The following is a 22,564-nucleotide window of genomic DNA, read 5'->3' as shown; positions in this document are numbered from 1 at the left end:
GGTGAACCATGAAAAGTGTCTAGAAAAGGATTTTCGTTCCCGTGTCTGGGCACTACTTTTTAAATGCATTTTTGTTCAGACTGTACCCTCATGGACTTTGGGTTAAAAGTTCTCCGCAATATATCCTGCAGTTTTTTGTCACAAGCCATAAATCTATATGAATATAAAATTAAAAACGAAAATTCTGTGATGCTAGATTCACTTGTTCTATTTATCAACATTCATTTTAGCAACACAAAATCTCTCACAAATTGATATTTATACACATTAACATTTTAGACAAGTCTTGATGAATTACCATGCAATGTGAATTTAGACCATTAAATCTTGGAAATTTGTGTGAAAAAGCTTCTACTGATTTCACATATTACACATGGTGAATTTAGCCACACACAAACACACATGCATCAATGTAACAGCATTGCTTGACATTTACAGTGTTTACAGTTGCAGGGTTTCTTTTCTTCTTTTAACACTGATGCGTTTGTCATGTAACAATACATGTTTTTTAATAGATCTCGCTCTGGTTTTTACACAGTACACTGTAAACTTTTATTTTTGTTCAATGGATGCTTTTTTTAGAGGATGTTTTATGGTTCTATAACATGTCTAATCATCACCATCACTGTCAGAAACATCATCCCATGTAGCTGTATCTTCTGTTTCCTTCTGAACATTCACACAGTGCTGGCACCTACACAAATCAGTGCAAGACAGTCTTGCTGACATACAGGAACACCTATCTGTATCACATTTGCCTAGTTTCCAACTGCAGTGGACGAACTGCAAAACACTTTGAGGAGCAGGATTTTTAGTCATCCAGGTCACTGTTGACTCCCCATCCTCAATGTGCCATCCACTACCAGTGGCTGAGGGTGCACACATAATACCTTTCAGACAATGTCTTATTATTGCTGTTTGGTAGTTTGCCCTTTTGCAGTGTTGGTGTAGAGCATCACATGTTGGAGGCATGGATAGGGCAAACTACCAAGGAGCAATAATGAGACATTGTCAGCAAGACTGGGTGGCCATGGCTCAGATGGTAGAGCAGGTTGTCCAATAACCAAAGGGTTGGTGGTTCGAATCCCGCTCTGTCCTAGTCAGTCCATTGTGTTTTTGGGCAAGACACTTCACCCAGTGCCACTTACACTGGTGTATGAATGTTTGGTGGTGGTTCACAATAATAATAATTCTTTGCGTGATGATCTGCTCACAGAAGAGAAGATCGTGTAGCTGACATTGAAGGCGGCTCGTTTCTGAAACACACATACACACAGTTTCACAAAGCTGCAAGCAGCATTGTGTGTGTGAGAGAGAATGAGTTATGATCAGTAATAGTAGTAGCAGTAGTAGTAATAGATGTAGTAGTAATAGTAGTAATAGCAGTAGCAGTAATAATAGTAGCAGTAGTACTAATAGCAGTAGCAGTAGAAGTAGTAGCAGTAATAATAGTAGTAATAGCAGTAGTAGTAGTAGTAGAGAATAGAATAAACTTAGACACTTACTCATATACAGTATTTGTGTGTGAGTGTGAGAAACAGATTTTTTTTTTTTTTTACACACCTGCTGATAACGTCTGTGCCAGTGAAAGGTGATCCTTTGTGCATTTGCCAGACACAGTGATGTATTTATCCACTTTTTTTTTTTTTTTTTTTTTACATATCAGGCACAAGGCAGGCAGAACAGGACCAGATGAAACAATAGGTAGACCCATCCTGGACCGTCATTTCTTCCTGGGCGTTTCACTTGTTGATCCTGCAGTGCTGCTGCACAGACTCGCCTCCCTGTGATTCATTGACATCTGAATTCTCTCTTTTATGTTTCTCCACGGAATCCAATCGTTTTTTATCAATGAATCGTCTGAAGCATGTTATATGAAACCCAGCATCTTCTGGAACATTGGCAAAGTCAATAGTAATAGTGTTTAAAAGTTTCAGTTATACTCCTGCTGTCACCACTCAAATAAAGCCATCGTTCGACACAGTTTCTTAACGTTTCCCATCGTTTGGCCGAAAAATCCTGTATTTTTTCTTTTTTTACGGATATGAGATGCATATTCCATATTTTTGCTGGGTTTTTAAAACTTTTCGTTGTATTTTCCTCCTCCGAACTACAGGAAGCTCGCTTCCTGGTCGCAGCGATCTTGGATGTTTTGCGCTTTCTTATTGGACCAGCAGGTTACACGTGACTCAAACCGCAGCACGCATGATAACAATAGCATTGCGCAAATAAAGTTAAGTACTACCGACTTCAAACATGGATTTTAAAAAAACTGCAGGATTGCAAATGGAGAACTTTTGACATTTACCTCAGGAACAATATATCTTTGTAACTGAGTAAAAAGATTGTCGTGCCCCATATGTTGGAACGGGATGAAACGATACGGCGTTCACCTTATGGCCTAAGGTAGAGAAAAGATAAATGAGTGATAAGTTTCGTTTTCACTTCTTTTGATGGCGGTCCGCACCACTCCGTACACCTGCTGGTATTCTCATTCTGTTTACGCATCCGCGAGCACCTGGTAAACGGATGGAATGTACGTAGAGAACAGACAGAACGCTGCGTCCGTGTCTGTCTGTTTCTTTAATGTTACTTGCAGTCAGCGTTACTTTTATCACCGTCATTTATTTTGAAAAATCCCCACACTCTTCACACTTGCCACACATTATGCCACCGCCGTGTACCTGCTGCACTGAACTGGGACTGTCACACGGCCGAAAGTGGTATCGGTGCATTTGTATCGGATGTCTTTCACGAGTACGAGTACGAGTACACACACTGAGTATCGGAGCCGATGCCGATACTCGTATCGGTGCATCCCTACTCTTCAGTTTTCATTCTCTTTCTCACCACATGGCTAGATATGAATGTTTACTCTCAGTCAGTTTCTCAGTTCTGCATGTTTTGTAAGCTACTTTGTCTCTAACGATATCACAAGATACAGCATAACCCAACTCCCTAAAACTTCCCCGGACAACTCCAAGGTCTTGCATTCTTTCATTTTTTTTTTTCTTTCTTCTGCTTAGTGACAGCGTCATACATCATATTAACCAATCACATTTAAGCTTAGCGCAGGCTACTATAAGTTAGACTGACTTCCTGGACAGGTCAGAACTGACTTCTAAGAGAGGGCGAAGCTTTGTCTGTCAGTTTCTCACTTGTGCACAATACAGGAAGGCCTGATTGACAACCAATCCATTCTCCATGAATTTCTTTGTTGTTTACGCCTCCACAACAATTTGGTGTCAGAAGTAGGATTCCTCGTTTGTTGTACACTATCAACGACCCGGTGGGTGGCCTCCTCGAAGTACAAAAACTGCAATCTCAACCATCGTAAATCGATGACGGAGAACCGAGTTGTTTGATGGTGACATGATGCAGGAATTCAACGAACAACGTTAAGTAAAATTTTACTTATTGATTAATGGAAGGCAGACTTCAAAGATGTGGACAATCCCAATTAAATTTAATTTACTAAGAAATTCTGATTGGACAGATACCGGACGCTTTTGAAGTTTGCTTAAAATAAATAAAATACAAATTTGATTTTCTATACATTTTTCAAAATTTCCATATATTCTTTTCAAATTTCCAAATTTTCTTGCCTATTATTGTAAGCTTGATCTTTTTTTTTTTTTTATCAATTTAAACTCATGACATTGTGAATCTTGTGGTCGGTTAGTCGACGCCGACTGACTAATTTCTTTATCGTGGGAAATTAGTAGTAGTTACGTGAAAACGTAATGAGATGTAGTTACATGAAAATGTAATGAGTTGTAGTTACATGACGGCGTAATGAGAAGTTGGGGATGCCCAGCTTGATAAAGCACGGTATTTGATGATTTCGTCATCTTAAAATTGTTGCGGCCCAGATCGTCGTGTCTGGAAGATTAATGTTCCAAGCGGGACATGAATAAGTGGTTTAGGAAATGTGCGTTTTTTGTGTTATTTAACACAAAATTCAGCTGCGGTAACCGAGACTGAGGTCTCTCCCTGTAAGATGGGAAATGCAAATTTTAAGTCCCACCACCGGATTGGGACGGGCCAAGATTCAAATGCATGAGTAATAAATATGGACTAGATGTTTTAAAATGGGTCTCTGAATGGACTGAACATGATGGCTTTCCTTCTGAAGATACCTTGTCTTTACAAAAAACTGCTGAAATTTAAAGAAAGTGTAAACAGAAAAGGCCTGAAAAAGGTGAATGATCTAAGAGGAAAAAAAAAAAAAAAGGCAGAACTGAGAGATTTTGAGGACCAGTTGAAGGTTTTGCTTAAGTGGATAGAAGAAGCAGAGATTAGGGACAGAAAACAATGTTTGTAAACTAAATTTGAAAACTTTGTCTAACGCAGACAGATTGTTCTTTGTCACACACAGGGAATTGCACCTAGTACGCCAATCTTCTGCTCCACCTCCCTACAGTTCCTCTTCCCCCTCCCCTCTCCACTCCTCTCTCTGCTCCGCTCTATGCCCCAACCTCACAGCTCTGAAGCACCTCCCAGATGATGACACCTGCCTGCGTCAACCACAGTAAATGGTACACCCACAGCCAGACCAGCAGCAGCAGGAAGCCATGTCCGTCCCCCTGAGCCTGCAGCCACAATTCCTCCTCCTCCTCCTCCTCCTCCTCCTCCTCCTCCTCCTCCTACCCTTCTGCATCAGCCTCAACAGTGTCATGCCAGAGCAACTACCAACATCAGCAACAAACTCAGAGCCAAAGAAAAAACAGCAGCTTGAGTGAGATTGTGACTGATTATAACTTGAGAAAGACTTAAATCTGAATCCCCACCAGACCCCAACAGACACCTACACCAACACCCCTCTAACTCTCTCTTCCCCTCCCCCTCCCCCTCCCCTGGAGCAGAAGGCATATACATGCTTACTAACCCATATCCTGCACCTGCACATCAACTGTCTATACTGACATCACACACCTACGCCAAGTACATACTCTCATGTTTTAAACAGTTGCCAATGATATCGTTAGGTTGTTAATGGTAAACAACTTCCTTTCATGGTAGATTCAGGAGCTACAAATTCAGTTTTATCAGGAACAGCGGGTTTCACTCCAACCAAAATTATCTGATAAACCCATTCTTTCTACAGTAGCCAGTGGTGAAACAGTCAAAGAGTATTTCACCAAACCAATGTTCTGCTCACTGTCCGATATTATTTATTATTATTTAATTAATTTATTTTTACACATTCGTTTTTGTTTCAAAAGCATGCCCCCCCCCCCCTTTTTTTTCTTTTTATCTCCTGGCCAGAGATTTTATGGTGAAACTGGGTATCTCTATGTCAACGATCCCTCAACTTCATTGATACATCACCAGAATCACACTTATGCATATGAGTGGCTTTTGTTGAATTTGGCCCTAAATCTCAGCTTGACACACCTAGCAGAAGTGTTGTCACCAAAAACCTTAGACTGTATGCCACCAACTGCATTACATTGCACCTCTAATGTTTCACCTGGCTCAGATCCCAAATACAAAAAGGAATGGTTGACTTTTCAGGATCCAACTTTAACCACCCCCTACCTCGTATGGTCTGACACCATGTGTTTGTGTTTCATCGAACTCTCACCCTCAATTCAACCACTGTTCACGGTGACAAAATCAACTCCTCACATCTCTTGCGCATCCTTGCTCATAGAGCTAAAAGGACTTAGGTCTTACAGCACACCAAGCATTTTTGATCACTGATTGGCAGCCCTCACCATCAGTTTTTGTTCTTCCAAATTCCAATGTGCTCTATTCTCCCGAGAATATTCTACCGTGCAGCCTATTCGGGGCCTTCATTACTAAGAACAAAGTTCAAGTCATCACAGGAACAAAATGATGCACTTACTATTTCCCCTTCCTAGCTTTGCCTGATTTTGATCTTGAACTGATTCCTGATATGCTTTGGGTCTCACATAAGTACAATGTAGGTCTAATTTTAAAAAAAATTGCCCTCCAGTCCATATTGCGCCTAAATCTGATTATTGCCCAGTTTGTTTTCAGTACCCTCTTAGACAGAAAACCATCGATGGTATTACACTAGTCTTGACTCCCTCCTTTGTGCTGGAGTTATTTTACCTGCCCCAATCTCACCTGTCTGCTCACCCATTTTTTTTTTCTGTTGAGAAAATCAGGGAAAGTGGTCTCCTTCAGTGAAAATTCCCATGTGTTATTGTTGCTTTTTAAGAGCTCTGTTGCGCTGTGCCATGGCTGTGATAAATGTTCATAAATGTTTGCATTGTATGTTTTGTGGCTTTGGTGTTCTTGTTGTGTGAGTAAGGTACCAGTACAAGTGTGTGGGTTTTAGGCATTGGCTCAACTTGGGGTGATGCATATCCCAGGGTTGCCTGAGTGATGCTTGAGGTTTTGATTTCACTGTGAAAATAGTGTTTGTGAATGTAAAGTAATGTAAAGTGATCAGTCGATTCACTTAAGTGTACTTCATACTTGATAGAGGAAATATATGCAAAAGGGATACAGTAAAGGAAAATATGTGAGTCTAACTTTTGTTGTGAAAGTGTAAAGACACTGATGGGTTTAAACGTTTATAGTAGTGTAATTTCTTAATATTTTCTTACTTAACATTTGTGTTTTGTGACTGTGACACCTGTTTAGATGTGAACAATTTTCTGTGATTATAACATTACGATGACATGATGAACTTCCTCCACAGATCCCGTGTCTCTTGGCTCCTTCCTTCCTCTCACTCTCACACACACAACACACACACCTCTCACACCCCTGTCTCCCCCTTCTCCCTCCCCTCTTAACTCTCTCTTGTCTCTCCAAACATTTTCTTCTCCTTCTGACTGTTCAGCCTGGAAAGCCGTCTGTGCCTGCCTCCATGATGACGGTGTCTGGCGTTCCCTTGATGGCTTCCCCTACTTTCCCCGCCATTTCTTTCCCCATTTTGTGAAACTGACCCATGGGCGTGACCATGTGTCAAAAGGAGGGATGGTTAAAGCACCAAAACCACGCTGGTGCACTGTAGGTTTGATTAATTTTGCTGATCATTTTTGTCAAAAAATGCTTGATTTGTGCCACTAACAATGTCCACAAAACTAACAAACAGGTACAAGCTGCACATCCACCACCAGATGGCCTATTGCATATCTATACTATATACTATAATATGCCTGATACTTATTATTAAATAATTTGGTTTCTGGCTTTATATTATTATGAACAAATATAATGTGATTTACATAAACACATAATGCAATAAGACATATATGTAAATACATATTCATACACAGACAGATATATATATATATATATATATATATATATATATATATATATATATATATATATATATATATATATATATATATACATACAGTACAGGCCAAAAGTTTGGACACACCTTCTCATTCTTTGCATTTTCTTTATTTTCATGACTATTTACATTGTAGATTCTCACTGAAGGCATCAAAACTATGAATGAACACATGTGGAATTATGTACTTAACAAAAAAGTGTGAAATAACTGAAAACATATCTTATATTCTAGTTTCTTCAAAGTAGCCACCCTTAGCTCTGATGACTGCTTTGCACACTCTTGCCATTCTCTTGATGAGCATCAAGAGGTAGTCACCTGAAATGGTTTCCTAACAGTCTTGAAGAAGTTCCCAGAGATGCTTAGCACTTGTTGGCCCTTTTGCCTTCACTCTGCGGTCCAGCTCACCCCAAACCATCTCGATTGGGTTCAGGTCCGGTGACTGTGGAGGCCAGGTCATCTGGCGCAGCACTCCATCACTCTCCTTCTTGGTCAAATATCCCTCACACAGCCTGGAGGTGTGTTTGGGGTCATTGTCCTGTTGAAACATAAATGATGGTCCAACTAAACGCAAACCGGATGGAATGGCATGTCACTTCAGGATGCTGTGGTAGCCATGCTGATTCAGGTTGCCTTCAATCTTGAATAAATCCCCAACAGCGTCACCAGCAAAGCACCCCCACACCATCACACCTCCCCCTCCATGCTTCACGGTGGGAACCAGGCATGTAGCATCCATCCGTTCACCTTTTCTGCGTCGCACAAAGACACGGCGGTTGGATCCAAAGATCTCAAATTTGGACTCATCAGACCAAAGCACAGATTTCCACTGGTCTAATGTCCATTCCTTGGGTTTCTTGGCCCAAATAAATCTCTTCTGTTTGTTGCCTCTCCTGAGCAGTGGTTTCCTAGCAGCTATTTGACCATGAAGGCCTGATTCACGCAGTCTCCTCTTAACAGTTGTTGTAGAGATGTGTCTGCTGCTAGAGCTCTGTGTGGTATTCATCTGGTCTCTAATCTGAGCTGCTGTTAATTTGCGATTTCTGAGGCTGGTGACTCAGATGAACTTATCTTCAGCATCAGAGGTGACTCTTGGTCTTCCTTTCCTGGGGCGGTCCTCATGTGAGCCAGTTTTGTTGGAGCGCTTGATGGTTTTTGCGACTGCACTTGGGGACACATTCAAAGTTTTTGAAATTTTCTAGACTGACTGACCTTCATTTCTTAAAGTAATGATGGCCACTCGTTTGTCTTTACTTAGCTGATTGGTTCTCGCCATAATATGTATTCTAACAGTTGTCCAATAGGGCTGTCAGCTGTGCATCAACCTGACTTCTGCACAACACAACTGATGGTCCCAACCCCATCAATAAGGCAAGAAATTCCACTAAGTAACCCTGACAAGGCACACCTATGAAGTGAAAACCATTTCAGGTGACTACCTCTTGATGCTCATCAAGAGAATGCCAAGGGTGTGCAAGGCAGTCATCAGAGCTAAGGGTGGCTACTTTGAAGAAACTAGAATATAAGATATGTTTTCACTTATTTCACACTTTTTGGTTAAGTACATAATTCCACATGTGTTAATTCATAGTTTTGATGCCTTCAGTGAGAATCTACAATGTAAATAGTCATGAAAATAAAGAAAATGCGAAGAATGAGAAGGTGTGTCCAAACTTTTGGCCTGTACTGTGTGCATATATATATATATATATATATATACACACACATACATATACACATATCACATACTTGTCCATCCTTCTAATCCCCAGTGATACCCAACACCTCCCTCATCCCTGTACCTCTGAAAAAAAATTGTGTCTTTGTACATCCTTTGTACATCCTGACTGAAACACAATAGCCTTTCCTAGTCGTGTATATTAAGTGAATTTTCAAGTTAATTTTCCCCCTTAAATTATAACTCCACTCATGAATACTGAATACTTTCTGTATATTTGTGGGTAATAGATTATTTTTAGCTTTGTACATTATTTGAGCTGTTTGATAGTCCACAGTGTCTGTGAATTTGAGTAATTTTGACTGCAAGAATAATGAGTTTGTGTTCTTGGTAGCCAATGTTGTGAATGATCTGTATTGCTCTTTTTTTTAAATGATGGTTAGTGGCTATAATGAGGTCTTGTAGCTGTTACCCCAGATCTCAGCACAGTACTGTAAATATGGTGAGACTAGAGAACAGTATAGAGTGTGGAGTGATTTCTGGTCCAAAACATTGTTTGCTTTTTTTTTTATTATCGCAATGCTTCTTGAGACTTTAGTTTGTACATGTCTGACATGTGCTTTCCAACTGATTCTGTCGTTTATGGTTACCCCCGGAAATTTTATTTCATGAACTCTCTCTATTTCAATTCCATCTCTTTTTATTGTTATCTGTGAATTATTTCCACAATTTCCAAATATCATTATTTTTGTCTTGCTCAGATTTAATGACAACCTGTTTCTATCGAACCGCATTTTTAGTTTGTTCATTTCTATAGTGACTTCCTCCTGTAATTTTTGCAAGTTATCCCCAGAGCAGAAAATATTTGTATCATCAACAAACAACACAAAGTGCAATACCTTAGAAACTTTACATATTTCATTGATAAACAAAAGGAAAAATTTAGGACCCAATATTGACCCCACAAGCAATGTCCAAATATGATCAACCAGTTTCACAAACTGCTGTCTCCCACTAAAAACACTTTTTACCCAGTCCAGCACAATCCCCCTTTGAAATTATTCCTACATGGGGAATTCCCTCCAAACTCTCCAGCGACAATGGCCCCCATTTTGTGAATAAAGCATTGACAGAATTCAGCACCTCCCTGAGTATAGATGTATGCACACACTGTGCTTGTCATCCAGCCTTAGGAGGAGCTGTAGAATGAGAAAATGGCACTCTTAAAAAAAATCTGGCTAAAATCTGTGAAACCATGACAGACATAGTCTCAGCCCCTTTGAGATTTTGTTTGCCACACCTCCTTGTTTGGGGTTCTCTCTCCAAAGCTCCAAACCTCTTCCACTTCTCATTTTGAACATGATATGCTCTCTTGTTGTGCTGCTTTCTCACCCAACCTCAAATAGATCTCTCAACAGGTAGCTATGGCCCTCCCTATTCCAGCCACAGGTCCCCTGTGTACCCTCCAGCCCAATGGCTGGATCCTCATCAAGAACATCTGACATAAATCTTGGAGATCCAAGATGTGTTAAGATCGCAGAACGACCTACATGGATCCACACCACCCATTGAAAGAAGGTTCCCTGTCCAGACGATCCAATAGCAGATACCCTCTCCAATTGATGACTAGTGGCGTGCAAAGCCACCACCCGACGTTGTACACCCCGGAATTGATGACACCTTGCATTACACACCTACACCCTCAAGGCTCACTGGCTGAAACCTAACGGTGATAACGACCCCAGTGACATCTCACACACACTATCCTTTGCCTGGTCACTGGCGAGTTACTGAAAATTCCCTGTCCCACATATACACTGATTCCTTGGACAATGCCTAACTGACAGGAAGGACGCTCGTTCCCCTGTGAGACATGGCAACACACACAGGAAAACCCCAACCGACATGACAATCTTGAGCTAAGCAAAGAGACTCATTGCTATATTCCTGGCACTGCCTTTGTCCTCTTCACCATTATCACTCTGCTTATCTGGGTTTTCTTTGGTCATACATTTGATGTTTTCGTGAAAGACTTATGATGTGACTGATGTTTAATTCTGTGAAGGTTCAACCATATGTTATTGTTACTAGAGGTCGACTGACTATCGGCCGGGCCGATTATCAGTGCCGATATTTGGAAATTTGATGTATATTGGTATCGGCCTTTTTTTCATCCGATGAGCCGATATTAAGAAATCAATTTAAAACTGGGTTATTTCGGCTCAGATGCAGCCGCACCTCTCTCTCTCTCTCTCTCTCTCTCTCTCTCCTGCCTACTGTCTCCTGCACCATCCACCCCGCGCCCTCTGATTGGTTGACGTGGAAACTGTCCTCACACACACACAGGCTGGGACTGACTTGGGATGAGACTGTGTTCTACATACATTTTCTCCATTACTAATACATAGTCTGCAGAGCGTTTACAGCCAGATTGATGACCTGGCCTTGGTGCCCTTTTGGCGATCGTTTTTTTTTTTTTTTTTTTTTTTTTTTCAATGTAATTATTTCTTTTTTTTCCTCATTCAAAGAAGACAATAGAGTCCGCATCAACATGACATTATAATCATATTTTAATATTAAGCTAAATCCAGATAATTCCCAGTGCCTCCTGTCCTTCCCTGAGTCCTCTTCATGTCACTGCCTCTCTCTCCGGCTCCGTGTTCGACTAGTGCGGTCGGAGTTCCGCTGTTGCTGATCACACATCGCATGGCCTCGACTTTTTGTAAGAGACAAACTGGCAAGAATAGCAGTACCTTTGACTTAGAACTGTTTAAGCAAATCTTTGTCCTGTTCCCCACAAGTTTGGCTGGTTAGTGTAGCAAGTAGCCCAATACTAGCGTGTGTCGGCTGATTAGCTGTCGCAAGCGGAGAGGTCACAGAGAGGTCACAGAGGGGTCACAGCCCACGGCCCCGTGATGCTAATTCAGTGCATTTGATAATGTGAGGAGAGATGGAGGGGCGAACCAGCAAACTGACGAAAATCCTCTGCTACTTATTTGCGTGAAAAGTTGTGAGTACCCGGTATATTTCCAGAGTCACAAATCTATAATAGCCTATTAATCCAAACTGTGTCTAAAAGTGCGTGTTGTTGTGGTGTCAGGCTGAACAGAGGCAGTGCAGTTTGTAGTTTCTGGGGAGTGGACCAGAGGAGCAGATCAGAGGTGAGCACCCAGACACTAGGCTTCATGTTACATTCACATTGATTGGAGTATTACAAACAATATTAAAGTTAAATCAAATCCCCTTTTTTGGAAATTACTGGGATGTGAAGTTTCAGATTATTAAATTATTGTCAAAGTCATTGTTTGTCATTATAATAAGTTACACAAGCATGAAAAAAATTCTACAACATGGGTGTCCAACATGTGGCCCGGGGACCAAAGCTGGCCTGCCAAAGGGTTCAATCTGGCCCCTGGGATGAATTTGTGAAATGTAAAAATTACACTGAAGATATTAATAATCAAGGATGTTAAAATCATTTTAGGTCATTTCAGTCTAAAGTGGATCAGACCATAATAACCTATAAATATTGAAAACTGTAAATTTGTCTCTTTGTTTTAGCATAAAAAAAGTAAAATTACACAAAAATATTTATATTTACAGACAAGGTTTTTACAAAAAATGTGAATATCTCAAATGTCTTAAGAGAAGCATGTGGAATTTTAATAATATTCTCCCTGTTAATTAATGTTTTGTGTATTTGTAGATCCACTGTGACCTCTAAGTTGTGATTCACTTGTATAAATTGTTCTGCCCTCAGTAAAATGTGTTTGATAAAAAGGTAAAAAAGTTCATAATAATTTTGTGATAGATATTCCATAATTCATTGGTTGTAATTCAGATTAAAAGTACAAGCTAAAAATGATTATACAGTCAGTATTTGTTTACATGTATTTTATTTTGAAGGCATAGTTGACGGTTGCAATGCATTGTAGGTAGGAGAAAGTCAGTCCGGAAAAATGTGCTGTTAGTAAGCCTGTCTACTCATGTCCAAGTTGCTGCTGTGTCTTACATCTCATCCTAACCTCTGAAAGCAATGGCTGTAAGCTCAATAAGTGTTTAGTAGCTAAAACAATAAGAATGTGTCACCTTTATAAGTTGTGAAAGCTCTGTTAGAGATCGTTTTTCTGAATGTTTATTACCAGGAAATAGACGTAGCCTGTGCATCCCGCTAGGTTGTTACAGCGTAGTAGCATATCAAAGCAGCTATTCACGTATGTTAACGATCTAATTAGGATGTCAATGGATCGATATAACTGTTGATACCTCCTGTGATTTTGGGGATGGCATTTTAGTTAAGTTTAATGCATTACTTTGGCGCTAACCATTTCCTGATGTATTCATATACCCAATACCAAACTGAGGTATATTTTTCTATTTCTGTTTCATGTATTTCAGTTTCACTCGACCTTTTCACGCCACAATGGTAAATTGTAAGATGTCTTAAGAAGACTGTAATAAAGGAGCAAGACGCTCGGATCCTGGCTTGTGAAAACGAGTTTGGCTTGCTGTTTATCGACGTTTACATACACAGAGTATCTAACACGTAGTGGTAACAGTACATAAATGATAAACTGAGGTGTAATTTTGTTAACATTGCACTTATTTTACTAACAAATTTTCAGGTTGTTCATATTTGTTCATGTTATGTTCAAGTACAATTCATAGATGTAAACATTTTCATTACAGAATTTACTTTTTTCACTCAAAAGTTCTTATCCTATCATTTATATTATTTTACTGGTCCGGCCCACTTTATATCATATTAAGCGTATGTGGCCCCTGAACTAAAATGAGTTTGACACCCCTGGTCTACAATGTTCATTGTAGTGTGCAATTTGATGTTTCTTATTCATCAATTGCAGCAAAATGCCAAGAAAGGAAAGAGTAAAGAAACAGAGGGAAAGAGACTTGCAGCAGGCAGCCCAGAGTACCAGCTCTCTTCTGTCCTGGATCAAGCCAAATGTCAGTCCTTATGCACAGTTGTGGCAAGTGTGCAGTCCTAGATTGGTTAAATGATATTGGTTTGTTCAGGTTGATAGAGGTTGTTCAGTAAATTAGTGATTGTCATGGTTATGTGACTCAGTTTTGGCTTTATAGATTTTTACATGGTTGGGTGGTTCATAATCCTCCTCTAGTCATTTTTTTGCTACTGGACTCTTAAGGCCTATGCTCATTGTACTTTACAAGTAGAATGTTCTTTGTTCATTTTTTTCTAGTTATTTGGTGTGAAAAGTGTAAGGCCATTGCAGTAGCAGTACATTGTTTTGTAGAATGCTAACATATGTGTAATACTGAATAAACAGTGATGGCAAGTTATTGTGGACCAATATTTATGAAAACGCTGCAGATCAGGATTGTTGGACTCGGGAGAGGGGTGCCCTTTTTCGTTGGCTGAGGACCTGCCCCTCTAAATGTCTGTGCATGCCACTCCATGTGTTTTCTCTCCGGAGCTTCTCACACGAGAAAACTTTGCCTCTCCGCGGTGTGTACCCCTTCCGCGTCAAAATTCGATGCGGAAGGGGTACCCCCTGCATCAAATAGTGCCACTATGGGGCTCTGACCGCATGCGTCGATTTCTGACTATTTGGGATGAGACTGTGTTGGTATGTAATGTAATAGTGTGTGTTTGCATTAAAGTCACATGAAGAACTCTACAACTCACAACTACTAATGTTGCTGTGAGCTTTATAGTCCTATGATCTGAAAATAAAGTGAAGATGAGAGAGAGAGTAAAATTCAGAAGTGATTTATCTGAACATGGTGGAACATTTTAAATACTGTGTGGGCTCATTAAAGCCCTAAAGGCTGTTTGTGTTCTGTCAGGAGTTTAACTGCACTCATAGCAACTATTATACTTTTTTATGTAGCTTTTGTCATATTAATCATTAATAATGTAGCAACATAGTTTTGAATGACAGGGTCCCTGCTATCGCATGGTAAACTATAAAATTTAATAATGAAATCAACTTAAGGCTTCCCAAATGCTGTAATAAATTAAGCATGATGAGTTGAGCAGATGTCAGCATGTGGCCCAAGAGTTCACAAGAGTCTCCCTGTATTTTTGTTGTGTCTGAACTTAAAACAAAGATAAGTCATAATAGTTATATTTAAATTTTACTTTATTTACTGTGGAAAAATTTAAGGAAGCTATTTATTTAAGCTTTTACTCAACTTTATAATAGATGCTTCTGAGTCTAGGGAATCCATGCCCTTCTGGAGCTATTATTTTCTGTTTGTTTGATTAAATATACATGCTTCAGGCATTTAAACGAAGTTCAGTGTTTGCATTATTCAAAAATTTTCACACCAATTTTTACACTTTTACTCCAAATATCGGTTATCGGCCTCTTCTAACTACTAATAATCGGTATCAGTATCGGCCCTGAAAAACCCATATCGGTCGATCTCTAATTGTTACTATATCTGACATTTTCTTTTCTTTACTATTTTATACTAACATTGTTATAATAGATGATATTTTTGTGTTTTTCTTTCCCATGTAGTTGATCCTGACGGATCAAAAGGAGGGAATGTTGATACTGAGTTTAATACTGACCATAAGTTTTCTAATAGTTTATAAGACACCTATGATAGCTCTTCAGTTTTCATTCTCTTTCTAACCACACGCCTAGATATGAATGTTTACTCTCAGTCCGTTTCTCAATTCTGCATGTTTTGTAAGCTACTTTGTCTCTAACGATACCACAAGATACAGCACAACCGAACTCCCTAAAACTTCCCAGGACAACTCCAGGGTCTTGCATTCTTTCTGTTTGGATCTTATTTTCTTTCTTCTGCTTAGCGACAGCGTCATACGTCATATTAACCAATCACATTTAAGCTTAGCACAGGCTACTATAAGTTAGACTGACTTCCTGGACAGGTCAGAACTGACTTCTGAGAGAGGGCGAAGCTTCGTCTGTCAGTTTCTCACTTGTGCACAATAAAGGAAGGCCTGATTGACAATCAATCCATTCTCCACAAATTTCTTTCTTGTTTACACCTCCACAACAGTCCCCTATTTGATCTATTCAGTTTATCCATTCCGTTCCACAAAATTTACCAGATGTGCGTGCACACACACGCACGAACACACGCATACACACACATACATACATACACACTTTCCTTTAAAAATGTCTATACCCCCTGACATTATCAAACTGTAATTGTTAATAATGATAATAACTAGCCAACAGTTAGCTAGGGATAGTCAGTTCACTTTGAATACACTCTCGATGTTATATCCTCTTGTACTAAATATATTAGATTGTACATGGTATATGCACGAATTTCAACAAGATGAACTGTTCACCAAAGAAAATTGATCACTGATTGCCTTTCAACATGTGTGCTGGAAAGGAAGCAAGGAAGTTTGGACAACTGAAGAAAGTCAATGTCACACCATTGCCCTCTAGTGGTCAATTATGGGAAATCAAAAAATCCTTAACAGTGAAAAAAATTACTATCTTCAAGAGTGAGTTGCATGTCAAACATGTCATACATATTTCATATCATACCATTGTCTATGTTTGTAAACATGTGCTTCCATTTCATTTGGAGATACTTTGAAAGGCTAAGGAACAGCAGACAGGACTTGAGATCATTTTAACCATCAAGTTAAATAGACAAATACATGGGGGGGCAGAGAGAGAGAGAGAGAGAGAGAGAGAGAGAAGGAGCGAGGGAGAGAGGGAGCGAGAGATTTTATCACAGTTTTATCTTATAAATGAAACTTAAATACAGTGATATTAATATTTTATTATGTTATTGGCTCAGTTATTACATTTGCAAAGAATTTTTTTTTAACAGGCCAATAACGTAATAACCAACCGATAATGTAATAAGTTATTACGTTACTGATCAAAAGTTACTACGTTATCGGTTCAGGACTTTTATTACATTATTGGTCAGTTATTACGTTATGGGCCTATTACATTTTAAAAATGGCAAATTTATTACGTTATGGGTCGTTATTACATTATGGGTCGTTATTACGTTATTGGCTTCTACAACCACACCAAAAATTGTGGATGTATTCCACTAGGTGGTGCTATAATGGATAAATATGCGTTTTTGCCTCTAACTTCTACATTTTAAATGACACATTCATAAACTTTACATCTTTGTAGTCCTTGGATAGAGCTAGGTTTTCTGACACTTCCACTTCATACTTCTCTTTCTAAGTCATTACATATTGAAAACATACTTTTTCGAACTCCTACTAGGGTTTAAGCCCCATTGGCATCAAGCTTTGTACATACAATCTCCAGAGGCCTCTGATCTAAATTTATCAAAAGAAGTTTGTTGCTCTAAAAAATGTGCTAGTTATAAGCAAACATATTTTTTGCTAGCTAAAAAACACATATTGTTGCATATCTTTGTTACAGTAAATGCTGTCAACATCAAACTGAAAATGCTTGGTTTTGAGGTCAACCAGAGGCTCTGAACCAAATTTGGCGTGAATCTGCCAATCGGTGGCGCTATAAACAAAGTAACATCAAGTCGCACAAAACTTGATTAGATTCGCTCGAAATTTGGTGTGGATGATGTGGGGTCACTCCTGAGACCAGCTGTAAAGTTTACTAATGATTGGTCAATGCAGGTATAATTTATTACAACAAATCCAAGTCACCACACATTCAGCCTTTCACACTACTGGTGCATTTGTCCCATTACAGCAAATATGGCGGCTGAGACGTTGGAATACTAACTACAATTGCAAACTGTTATGAATGGGGCCCAGCCTTCCCAAGCTCGGCCCGAGGCCATTGTCCTTCGAGGCCGACTTCCGTGGGCTCTGTGGGGCCTGGGGGCCGAGTGGGCAGGGAGGCTTGGCCCTCACTCATAACTGCTTGCAGTTCTAGTTTGAAACTTGATGTTTTAAGTTAGTTGGCAAGTCTTCACACAACTGTATTTCTGGACAGGCTAACATTGTTGAATTCTTGCATTTTCGCTGGGCTCATTATTCCCACAACTTTGGTGAGGTACTGTTTTACAAAGTCACCATCCGAGAAAAGTTTCCCATGTAAGGCAATGAGTTGGGCTACTTCATAACTCGTGATTGTGGCATTTTCTTGGTTTTTGTTAGCAGGGAAAAAAAAACTGTTGCTAGGCCATCAGTCTAGCTATCATTTGCTTAACCTTCTCTTCCTGTTCAGCACCAGTACAGGACATGAAAGGCTGATGTTTGGTTTCACAACGTCATCATACACTGTACTCTTTCATCACTTAAACAATTTCACTGCAAATCAAACAGACACACTTCCTCTTGGTTTCTATAAAGAAATATTCATTTTTCCACTGCATCTGAAATATTCTGCACTCACTTGCAATCTTTCGTCTCTTTCGTTCTGCCATGGTCACCCTCAGCAAACTTCTTCTGACTGGTTGCTTTGTGGAGCCACTGTCTTATTCAAGTACAATACAATTAATTGCAAATATTATGTGCGAGCCATAGGGCTGAACGATTAATCATTTTAAATCAAAATTGGATTTTTCAATTAGGACGATTTTTAAAAAAGGGAAACCCTCAAATCAGTTTTATCTCTCTCATGTTTCCGGGCCGTGCCTCTGAGCTACCGTGGGCTCCTCCTCCTAACTGTGACAGCGATCTTTCACAGAAGTCTGTGTAATGACCACAGACCTTAAATCTGTGATGGGCCCACAGTAGTGATAGCCGACCAATGTAAGCCATGGTCAATGCATGGATCCACCAATTCAAAAATAACTGCATAGGGATCCCTCATCTTACATTGTCCACACATGGATCCATACCGTACCGTCTTCTTCCTCTTATCTGGGTCCAGGTTATGGGGGCAGCAGTCTCAGAAGAGGAACCCAGACAGCCCTCTCCCCAGCCACATTCACCAGCTCTGGGAGAATCTTTAGGCATCCCGACCTGTGTTGTCTTTTGTAGTTTTACAGAAAAATTGAAATCAAAAACTGATCTTTTAGAGGAAAAAATCTGGATTTTATTTTTGGCCAAAATCGTACAGCCCTAGCCGGCCATAATCCATTATATTTTTAGAATTTAATGCTGGCCAACTAACAATGGATCGCAGGCCGCAATTGGCCCGCAGGCTGTAGTTTGGACACCCCTGACCTAAAGTGTATTTTCACAGCACTGAAGCCAAATGAAAAGGGGAAAAAATATATAGTTTCCCACCACAATTTTCTGCCGTTTCAAGTTGCTCTTGTTCAGATCCGTTGTTGGACCAATGTTGCTTTGTAATTTGTTTTTCTGGTGCACAAAAGTGTGAAGGATGACTGTACTTTTTCTTGCGGATGTCTAATTTTTTAGTTTACCGCCCGACAGGCCATAAGCTATTGTCGTCATGCGGTGTCCGTCGTCGTCTGTCATCGTCGTCGTCTGTTACAAAAATTTAAATCGTCTTCTTCTCCGAAACTACAATTCCGATTGACTTCAAACTTGGTATACAGCTTCTTTATGATCATGTCAACAAAAGTTAGTGAAATTATTTGGATCCGGATCTGATTCTAGATTTGGTGCGACTTTGAAATAGTTCCTCATTATAAGAGATAGGAAGTGGATTGATGCAATAACTCAGTAAATATAAACGATATCAAGTTGAAATTTCTACAGTAAAGCCTTGATGGGGAGAAAACCAAAATATAATGGCCACATGCTGATCAGGATCTTCTTCTGGATCCGGGAACTTACGGAAAATTTAACATGGGCTGTTATAGGGAAAACATTTCTATCGTCTTCTTCTCCCGAACTACAGTTCTGATTGACTTCAAACTTGGTATACAGCTTCTTTACGATGACGTCAACACAAAGTATTGAAATTATTTCCATCCGGATCTGATTCTGGATTTGGTGCGACTTTGAAAAATGTTCCCATTATAAGAGATAGGAAGTGGATTGAATCAGTAAGTATCAATGATATCAAGATGGAATTTGAATTTTTCACAGATCTAATTGGAATACGACCAAAACATGGGCTACTTCTGTAATATAATAAATACACAGAACTGGGTGATAATAAATGGCATCTGGATACATTTCCCAAAGCTTTTAATTTGGTCGGTACGCTACAGGGCCATTGGTCCTACTTTTTTATAGATAACATCAAATCCCCCATGACTATAATCACAGCACCTAACCCCCCAGGAAACCCTGGAAAACCCTGAAATATATTAAAGAGATCAATAATAATGCAGGTCCTGATATACTCATCTGGCAGGCTTTGGTATGAGGAGCACCTAGAACATGTTTGCCTTTACAGAGAAGTAAGTGAATGCAACCCCAACTTGAAAATGAGTGAGAAAAATACCTAAAACATATATCTATTTGGAAAAAGTAATGTTAACATCATTTTTATAGAATTCCTTCAGGCACAGAAAAGATGATGTTGAGGATGACCAAAACATGCACTTTGTCGACAGTGCCTTAATGGTGAGTCAACCAGTCTCCATGTTAAACTCCTCAAATAATTTCCCTCCAAAATCACCTCAGTTGTCACAAAACTCACATCACAAATATCACATTTTGAGTAAAGAGTAATTTCTCAGTTTTGCCAGTGGTTCCCAAACTTTCTCAAAAAGAAGGGGTCCAGTTTGAAAGGCAGCTGGTCCTGACAAACTGGACCCCTTCTTTACAAAACTGGCTGCTGATTTTATAGCTGAGCTGTTGTCCCACATTTTTAACTTGAGTTTTAGGTCAAATGACATTCCCAGAGTCTGGAAATCTGCATTTTTACTTCCCCTGCTAAAAGGTGGCAATCCTTCAGAGGTAAACAACTATAGGCCAATCTCAAAATTATGTGTCCTGGCAAAAATTTTTGAAAAAATAGTGATCAATTTAAAGCGTTTTTAGATATAAATGGATTTTAACAATATTTCAATCAGGTTTTAGAAAGTAGCACACTACTATTACTGCCACACTAAATGTTTTAAATGATTTTATCCAGGCACTGGACTGTAAACAATACTACGTTGCGCTTGTTATTGACCTGTCTAAGGTGTTCAACACTGCTGATCGTTCTCTTTTAATTGACACACTGCTTCAGATTGGTAAATCCAAACAAGCTACCAATTGGTTTAGAAATTATTTGACGGACAGATCACAGTGTCTACAGTTGGCTGGCTCCTCCTCCTCTTTCCTTAACATTGCAAAAGGCGTACTGCAGGGCTCAGTCTTAGGACCCATATTATTCACTATTTACATAAATAGGCTGTGTGATAATCTGTCAAATGCCATGTACCACTTTTATGCTGATGACACTGTAATCTATTGCTGCTCTTCATCAATTGCCCAGGAATTTGAGTTTTTACAAAGTGCTTTCAATACAGTTCAGGCTTGTCTGCAAGCATTGAAACTGGTTTTAAATACTGACAAAACCAAAGTCAAACAAAGCATACCAGTAATTACACAGTCAATAATAACATCCCAAGGCACTCCGATAGAACTAGTGTTTCAAATGTCATTTTCAAAGGACATTTCTGGACAACTCGCGTTTAGATTAGAGCTTTGCAAGACGACTGATTTATGGAATTCTACTGTCATTGGGTGGAGTTGGACGTGGAGCCCATCTAAAGCATTACGCAGTGGAGCCCAAAAGAGCTGCATGCGGCGCAGTCTGGCTCAAGCCGGATGCAGAGCACAGCCCTTATTAACATTAGTATCCACATTAGTAAAACCTCCTGTGTTGTTGTCCATGTCCATGTTTGTTATTACTGACTTCCTTCTTCTTCCAAAAAAACTTTACTTCATGGTATTTGGCCAGTATGGTAATTAAGAGTGGCGTCCTCTGGTGGATTGATTGAGAAATGCTCATTCCAATGTACATGACACAAGAAAGTATGAAGGCAGTGACGCATGACAACATTAGAAACCGACGCACCTATTTACGTATGTAAAGTGAACATAAATGAGCCTTACGGCTCTCCATCAGTTACATTTCAGCACAGTAGGGTTCCAGCGGGCCTCTGTGTCTGAACCATACCATACCGTGATCCGTGACTCAAGAAGCACAATACGTACCGAACTGTGGATAACCTGTGCCGTTGCATCGCTAGTGTCCAGTTTTAAATACCTTGATTTTCTGGTAGACTTTGGGCTTTCTTTCCAAAACCACATCAGCAATCTGGTTCATAAATTGAAGGTGAAGCTAGGTTTCTACTACTGAAATAAATCCTGCTTCTCTCTCAGAGCTCGTAAGTACCTGGTTACAGCACCTTTTCTTCCATTAGATTATGGAGATGTTTTGTACATGAGTGCCTCAGCCAAATGTTTACAGTCCTTAAACACTATGCATTAAATTTTTTTACTGGTAATAATAGCGTCATTCATCATTGTGAACTATATGCTAAAGCTGAGTGGCCATCTTTGAACTCGCAAAGGTTGACCCATTGGTTAACCTTAACCTAGGTATACCTATCCTCTCTTTTCCAAAGATCACCCAGTCAATATTCTTGTATTGTATATTGTGATCAGTATTATTTGAATATACCCAAAGTTAGGACTGAACTGGGGAAGCAAGCTTTCAGCTGTGCCGCCCCCTCTGCCTGGAATACACTTCAAATGGTGCTGAAAATACCAGAAGTCATGTCATTCCAAGCTTTTCGCTCCGTCT

The 22,564-nt window shown here is 39.6% G+C and overlaps 1 protein-coding gene and 1 long non-coding RNA gene across 4 annotated transcripts in view; one reads left to right on the top strand and one right to left on the bottom strand.

Moving 5' to 3' along the window:
* Window positions 1–22,564, bottom strand: part of elf2b (E74-like factor 2b (ets domain transcription factor)) — a 94,430-nt gene that overhangs the window by 61,887 nt on the left and 9,979 nt on the right. The window lies entirely within an intron of this gene.
* Window positions 10,221–20,385, top strand: LOC115430913 (uncharacterized). The gene is made up of 3 exons (XR_003937042.1): window positions 10,221–11,025; window positions 12,040–12,042; window positions 20,376–20,385. It is a non-coding gene; the product is annotated as an uncharacterized LOC115430913 (long non-coding RNA).

The sequence above is a fragment of the Sphaeramia orbicularis genome, chromosome 1 (genome assembly GCF_902148855.1).
Source record: "Sphaeramia orbicularis chromosome 1, fSphaOr1.1, whole genome shotgun sequence".
Taxonomy (NCBI): domain Eukaryota; kingdom Metazoa; phylum Chordata; class Actinopteri; order Kurtiformes; family Apogonidae; genus Sphaeramia; species Sphaeramia orbicularis.
This window is presented reverse-complemented; position numbering and strand designations above follow the sequence as displayed.